The sequence below is a fragment of the Ovis aries genome, chromosome 3 (genome assembly GCF_016772045.2).
Source record: "Ovis aries strain OAR_USU_Benz2616 breed Rambouillet chromosome 3, ARS-UI_Ramb_v3.0, whole genome shotgun sequence".
Classification (NCBI taxonomy): Eukaryota; Metazoa; Chordata; class Mammalia; order Artiodactyla; family Bovidae; genus Ovis; species Ovis aries.
The window spans coordinates 161989244-161997122 of NC_056056.1; the positions used below are offsets into that span (position 1 = coordinate 161989244).

Sequence of the window (7879 nt, forward strand, 5' to 3'; positions counted from 1 at the left end):
GGGATTTTGGAGCCCAAAAAAATAAAGTCTGACACTGTTTCCACTGTTTCCCCATCTATTTCCCATGAAGTGATAGGACCGGATGCCACTGATTTTTTAGAAGTTTTATAGTTTTGCATTTTATACCTAGGCCTGTGATCCATTTGAATTAATATTTGTGAAAGGTGTAAGGTCCATGTCTGGATTCCTCTCTCAGTGTATGGACGTCCAGTTGTTCCAGCACCATTTGCGGAAAGACTGCAATATCTCCATTATATTGCTTTTACTTCTTTCTCTCTCTTTTTTTGGCCATCCCATGCTGCTTCTGGGACCTTAATTCTCCCATGAGGAATTGAACTCAAGCCTTCAGCAGTGCACAGAGTCCTAATCACTGGACCACCAGGAAATTCTCAGACTTCATTCCTTTTTCAAAGATCAGTTGACTATATTTATGTAGGTCTATCTTTGAGATTTCTATTCTGCTTCTTTGATTTGTCTCTTCTTTTATCAATACCACTATATTTTAATTACTGTAGCTTTATAGAAAGTCATGAATCAAGCAGTGTCAATCTCCAATTTAGTTCTTTTCCTCTGATATTGTGTTGGCTATTCTGGGTCTTTTGCCATCTCCATATAAACTTTAGTTACCAGTTTGTCAATAACCGCAAAATAACTTGCTGGTGTTTTGATTAGAATTGTGTTGAATCTATAGATCAAGTTGGGAAGATCTGCCATCTTGACAATATTGAGGCCTTTTATCTATGAACATGAATACTCTCCTTATTTATTTTTCATTGATTTCCTTCATCAGAACTTTTGTTTTCCTCATAAAGATACAATACACATTTTGTTAAATTTATACCTAATTATTTCATTTGGAGGAATGCTAAAGTAAATGATATTGTGAGTTTAATTTCAAATTTCCCTTGTTCATTACTGGTATATAGGCAAGCAATTGTTTAAAAATTTTTTTTATTGTGTTGAAACATACAGAACATAAAATGTTCCATCATAGCCATTTTTAAGTGTACAGTTCTGTGGTATAAAGTACATTCACATTGTGCAGCCATCATCACCATCCATCTTATAGACACTTTTCATCTTGTAAAATGGAAACTCTGGGGCTATTACACTGGAATCAAGATTGCCGGGAGAAATATCAATAACCTCAGATATGCAGATGACACCACCCTTATGGCAGAAAGTGAAGAGGAACTAAAAAGCCTCTTGAAAGTGAAAGAGGAGAGTGAAAAAGCTGGCTTAAAACGCAACATTCAAAACACAACGATCATGGCATCTGATCCCATCACTTCATAGCAAATAGATGGGGAAATAATGGAAATAGTTAGAGACTTTATTTTCTTGGGCTCCAAAATCACTGCAGATGGTGACTGCAGCCATGAAATTAAAAGATGCTTGCTCCTTGGAAAAGAAGCTATGACCAACCTAGACAGCATATTAAAAAGCAAAGACATTACTTTACCAACAAAGATCAATCTAGCCAAAGCTATGGTTTTCCCAGTAGTCAGGTATAGATGTGAGAGTTAAAGAAAGCTGAGTGATGAAGAATTGTTGCTTTTGAATTGTGGTGTTGGAGAAGAGTCGCTTAGACTGCAAGGAGATCAAGCCAGTCAATCATAAAGGAAATCAGTCCTGGGTGTTCATTGGAAGGACTGATGCTGAAGCTGAAGCTCTAATACTTTGGCTACCTGATGCAAAGAACTAATTAATTGGAAAAGACCCTGATGCTGGGAAAGATTGAAGGTGGGAGGAGAAGGGGATGACAGAGGATGAGATGGTTGGATGGCATCACCAACTCAATGGACATGAGTTTGAGTAAGCTGAGGGAATTGGTGATAGACAGAGAAGCCTGGCGTGCTGCAGTCCATGGGGTCACAGAGAATCAGACACAACTGAACTACTGAACTGAATTGAACTGATCCCCTAACCCAGCCCCTGGCAACCACCATTATACTTTTTGTCTTTACCATTTGACTACACTCAGTACCTCATAAAAGCAAAATCATATAGTATTTGTACTATGGTGACTGACATTTCGCTCAGTCTAAAGGCCCCAAGTTTCATCTATGTAGAAGCATATTACAGAATAATAGTTCACTGCATGTATATGCCACATTTTGCTTATCCAGTCTTGTTCTGATGAACACTTGGGTTGCTTACATATTTTAGCTATTGGGAATAATGCTGCTATGAACATGAGTGTACAAATATCTCTTTTTCGTTGGTCCAGTGGCTAACACTCTGCATTCCCAGTGCAGGGGGCCTGGATTAAATCCCTTGTCAGGAAACTACATTCCACATGCTGCAGCTGAGACATCGCATGCTGCAACTAAAGATCCTGCATGTGGTAACGAAGATCGAGGATTCCGTGTGCTACGACTAAGACTGGCACAGCCAAATAAATGAATAAAAATGAATGTTCAAAAATCTCTTTGAGACTCTGCTTTTTTAAAAGATACTCTTTTTCATTATGGTTTATCATAGAATATTAAATATAGTTCCCTGTGCTATACATTAGCACCTTGTTGCTTATTCATTATATATACAATAGTCCACATCTGCTAATCCCAAACTCCCCCTCATCCCTTCCCCAAACTCCGCCCCCTTGGCAACCACCAGTCTGTTCTCTCTGTCCATGATTCTATTGTTTCACAGATACATAGGTTCATTTGTCATATTTTAGATTCCACAGATAAGTGATACCATATGTTACTTGTCTTTTTCTTTCTGACTTAGTTCACTTGCTATGATAATCTCTAGTTGCATCCATGTTGCTGCAAATGGCATTATTTTGTTCTTTTCGTGGCTGAGTAGTATTCATGTACCACATCTTCTTTATCCATTCATCTGTTGATGGACATTTAGTTTCCTTCCATGTCTTGGCTATTGCAAACAGTACTGCTATAAACACAGGGGTGAGGTATCATTTTGCATTACAGTTTTGTCTGGGTATATGCCCAGAAGTGGGATTGCTGGGTCACATGATAGTCTATTTTCAGTTTTCTGAGGAACTTCCATCGAACCTCCATTCTACAGTGGCTTAAGCAACTTATATTCCCATCAGTGTAGGAGGGTTCCCTTTCTCCACACCCTTTCCAGCAATCAGATGCTTACTCTATATCAACTGAGATGATTATGTGATCCCTTCCCTTCGTTTTGTTAATGGGGGATATTACATTGATCAATCTTTTTATACTGAATCATTCTTACATTCCAGGAATGAATCCCACTTAGTTATAGTGTATGATCCTTTTAATAAGCTGCTGAATTATTTTCTTTTTTTTAATCCAACTTTGCTTTTGGGTGTGTGACTGCTTTTATTTTTTCCTTTTTGGCTGCACTGAACTAAGATGTGGGATCTTAGTTCCCTGACCAGGGGTAGAACTCATGTCCCCTGCTATGGAAGAGTGGAGTCTTTTTTTTTTTTTAACAGGCAGCAATGTATTTATTGGAAATGAACTAGACATTACATTAACCAAATGAAGATGTAACAATGCATGAAGCATAATCGGTGCAACATTTAAAAGATCACAAAATAAAAAGAAAATTCATTTTCAAAAGAAATATTGCATCCAAGGCAAGCCCTGAACACCATAATACAACTGATAACATTGACTGTGAAGATCCAGAATAAAATTTAAACCAAACAACTGAAAGAAAAAGTTTCTTTTCCCAACTTGAAGGTTCCCTGGCTACCACCTGTGTATCATACACACCAGGTAATTTTCATCACCAGACAGTAACCAATGATATTTATCATATTCCTCATAAGAAAATGCCTCTCCTACAAATAGAGAAATCTGAGGGAAATCCAAGCAACAAAACAGTTGGTGGCCCCAACTGATTAGGTCAGCATTTTCTAGAATCTAGAAATTACATTAACTTTACTAGTAAGACTTCATTTTCTTCTGAGAAACTGCCTGGATGAGAGGGCGTGCTGATTGTAACATTACATTTACTACACTACACTGAGTCACTACATTCCACTGAGTAGCTGGTCGGTTGTGGGGGTGAGAGGGGATGTTCAGATCCTTATCCATTCATCAAACGTTTCTGAAACTTTTAGAGCTTTACTTTTCTACTCTGTAATACATTGTAGCTTGTATATAACAAACTCCCTTTGAAGAAAATTATCCCAGATAATCCATCTCTGATAATACAAGTACTGCAAAAAGCAGTGATGAAAAATATTGTTTGGAAAGGCAAAATTGCTGCATCCACTTTCCAAGGCACTGTCATAGAATCATCTCTGAAATGGATAAATTCCATGTGTAAGTTAAAAATTGCTTTCCTTCCATTCACCCAGCATGCATGAATGTCTTCTTATAATCTCTCTGTAGACTGAGAAAGTCAGGAGTCCAAATGCAGAACTGTAGATTTTAGAAAGGCTTTCTCCTTCCCTTCCCATGGATTTCAAGTTTGTTTTAAACACTCCACAGTTCTCATAAATGCTCATGTGGAAGGGGAGGATGATTACAACCTTATCAGACCTGTCAACTGACAAAAAAAAAGTATCTCAACACAGTATCTCATCTTTAGAAAACCAATCATAATTGCATTTCCTTACCCTCCATTTAAGGTAGAGAGAACTAAGACAAGAGTTCCCACATTTTAGTGGGAAATGGCAAATCCTTGTCACTAACAATGGCACCAAGTAGTTCATTCAGGAGAAATTTCAATAAAAAGGTAGAAAGTTAATCTTGACAATTTACGTATGCTCAGTCGCTCAGCCATGTCTGACTCTTTGTGACCCCGTGGACTGTAGTCGGCTAGGCTCCTCAGGCCATGAGATTTTCCAGGCAAGAATACTGGAGTGGGGAAGAGTGGAGTCTTAACCACTGGACCACCAGGGAAATCCCTTCTGTTGTTGCTGAATTCTATTTGCTAGAATAGAAAGAATATAAATCTTTATTGAAGATTTTTACATTATGTTCATTCATACAGGATACTTGTCTGTAGTTTTATTGTAGTTCTTTGTCTGGGTTAAGTATCAGGGTTACGGTAGTGGAAGTGAAGTGCTGCTATAATTAAAACAAAAACATATGAAACTAACATAGCAACCAGGTGGCTGCCAATGAGAAAATTATACTGGAGGCTCAAAGGATGGAGATTTATTTGTGTTAGCAAGCAAGACAGTAAACACTGTTAAGAAAACAGAAACAATTCTGGGTATCAAATAGACAGAATTTAATACAGAAAATCATTTACAAACTCTCACAAGGGATAGAGCAGGAAAAAAGAGGAAGATAAAACTATTCAATGATTAGCAAGTGCAGGAAGTCACTAACTCCCAGAGGAGCAAAAGGGGAAATGGTGTTCCCTAAAAGCTACCATTGCTGAGCACTGCGGCTGCTGCTCTTGAAATCCAGCTGCCTGAACAGGAACTCAGGACCCTATTGCCTCCGCTGTCATCACTGAAGTGCAGTGGGTGTCATCATCCCTTCACTGCTACCATGACCTGACAGGAAACCACATGATGAGGAAAGCAGTCTTACTTGACATTAGAAAAGATGTTCTAAAAGGATAAGTATTAAGTTGAGAGACCAAAGACACTATCTGGAACATCATGTTACATGGTGACAAAGTCCTTGGTAAAATGATGCCTGAAATAATCAGGAAAACACACGACATGCCACTGAGCTCAAACGAAAGTGTTGAAAAGAATCAAATGGCCAGCATGTACTGGAAAATTTTGGATGCATTACAAAAAAAAGAGATGAGTTCAGGGGAGAACTGGCCTTTTTTTTGCAAGCAAATATTGAAGGGAATTACATGTTCAGAAACATTAGGTCTTAAAGTGTTGGAAAAATCTATTGCTTCAAGACTTAAAAAGTGGGAAACAAAATTGAGAAGGCCTTGACCAATAAGTCTCATGAGTGTCCTGTCTTGTGGCAAAACACAGATTAATAATGTGTTCTGTCTTGAATTAAGAGGGCATAAAAATCTCCTCTAAGTTTTTGCATCATTGCACTGCATAGAAACCACAAACTGTCTCTGATGGTTCAAATGTAAAACCACTATAAGGCATCCAAATTTCTACATATAGGAAGTTGGCTATAAAACTTCTATAGCCCCAAGGAGAGAGTATTCTCCAAAGAACCTGAGATGCAATCATGAGGATAGGGAAAAAAAGCAAGCTCCCACCCATGCCAAAGGCAGATCCATGAGTCATGGAGAATAAAGATAACAACATTAATTCGAATTATAGAACCAGAATATAATCAGAGAAATTGTTGGCCTGCTCTGCCAGATGCCCAGGTCACTAAGCACCATTGATCACAGCTGGTCTTCCCTCCATTCTTACTTTCCTGAGTGTGAGTGTTTCAGTTCAGTCCAGTTCAGTCACTCAGTCGTGTCCAACTCTTTGCAACCTCATGGACTATAGCACTCCAGGCCTCCTGTCCATCGCCAATTCCCAGAGTTTACTCAGACTCATGTCCATTGAGTTGGTGATGCCATCCAACCATCTCATCCTCTATTGTCCCCTTCTCCTCCTGACTTCAGTCTTCCCCAGGATCAGGGTCTTTTCATTTTTTTTTTAAACAAGAAGTTTATTTAAACAACAAGACACTTGACTTGAAGGAAAAACTATCTAGGATTCATTTCTTTTAGAGTAATTTATCCCTACTTAAAGACAGATTGCCCTACATGTAACAGCTACATACAAAAAAGTTATAAAATTGTCCTTGGTTTTACAATGATAAATGAAAAACATTAAAATTCTCCAATCGAACAAGGTATGCAAGAATTTTTATGTTGTTCTTTTTTTTGTTAAACAGTGAGAGCAAAATAACTTACTGGAATATAAAGATAAGAGCTGATGAGCATGCCACTAATGGAGAAAAGGGGGTATTTTCACAGAATCAGTATTTTTCCCCATCCCACCTCCATTTGATGTCAATCAAAACATACCATTGGCCATTTAGTTAAAAAAAATGCAATATGCTTGTGCGCATACACCAGTTACTTTATGTACAATAAAGGAATGGGGAAGGGGAAAATGGAAGAATAGAGAAACTAAACTGTAGTAGTCAGGATGTGGTGGAACCAAATTGCGGTTTTCTAATTGAGAATGTCTTCTTGGTCTGGAGGAACAGAATTCTGGAGTAAAGTAGCAGGTTCCCTTTTTAGTAGACACCTCCTGTCTGCTGCTGGAATACATCAACTGTATCTTCATCTTCCATCTCCAACTGTGCAGGTGTGTGTTTCATTGATTGGCTGCCCGTCAAATCGGAATCTGATCTGCCTCATTGACAAACCCTGTCGTTCACAATAGGATTTCATTAGTTTACTAAGTGGTGTATGCCTCTTAATCTTAAACTGCACCACAGAACCATCCTGCCCCGCCACCTTCAAATTAATATGATCGTTGTTCTCAGTCTTGACTCCTTCCTTGGGCTTTTCGTCCGCCATGGCGAGCGCCGGAGTCTCCTCAGCTGCCGCTTCACAAAAGAGGTACCAGGTCCGCACCAGGGTCTTTTCAAATGAGTCAGTTCTTTGCATCAGGTGGCTGAAGGATTAGAGTTTTAGCTTCAGCATCAGTCCTTCCAATGAATATTCAGGACTGATTTCCTTTAGGATGGACTGGTTGGATCTCCTTGCAGTCCAAGAGGCTCTCAAGAGTCCAGGTTCCAGGTTCAATGTATGAGACAGAGTGCTCAGGGCCAGTGCACTGGGATGGCCCTGAGGGATGGGATGGGGAGGGAGGTGGGAGAGGGATTCAGGATGGGGGGTGCAAATGTACACCCATGACTGATTCATGTCAGTGTATGGCAAAAACCACTAAAACATTGTAAAGTAAGTAGCCTCCAATTAAAATAAATAAATAAATACTTTTTAAAAGTTTTCTCCAACACCGCAGTTCAAAAGTATCAATTTT

At 38.9% G+C, this 7879-nt stretch overlaps 1 pseudogene; it reads right to left on the reverse strand.

The window, feature by feature from the left end:
- Window positions 1-6728: 6728 nt before the first annotated feature.
- LOC105612246 (small ubiquitin-related modifier 2-like) lies at window positions 6729-7471 on the reverse strand (annotated as a pseudogene).
- Between the last annotated feature and the right edge of the window lie 408 nt (window positions 7472-7879).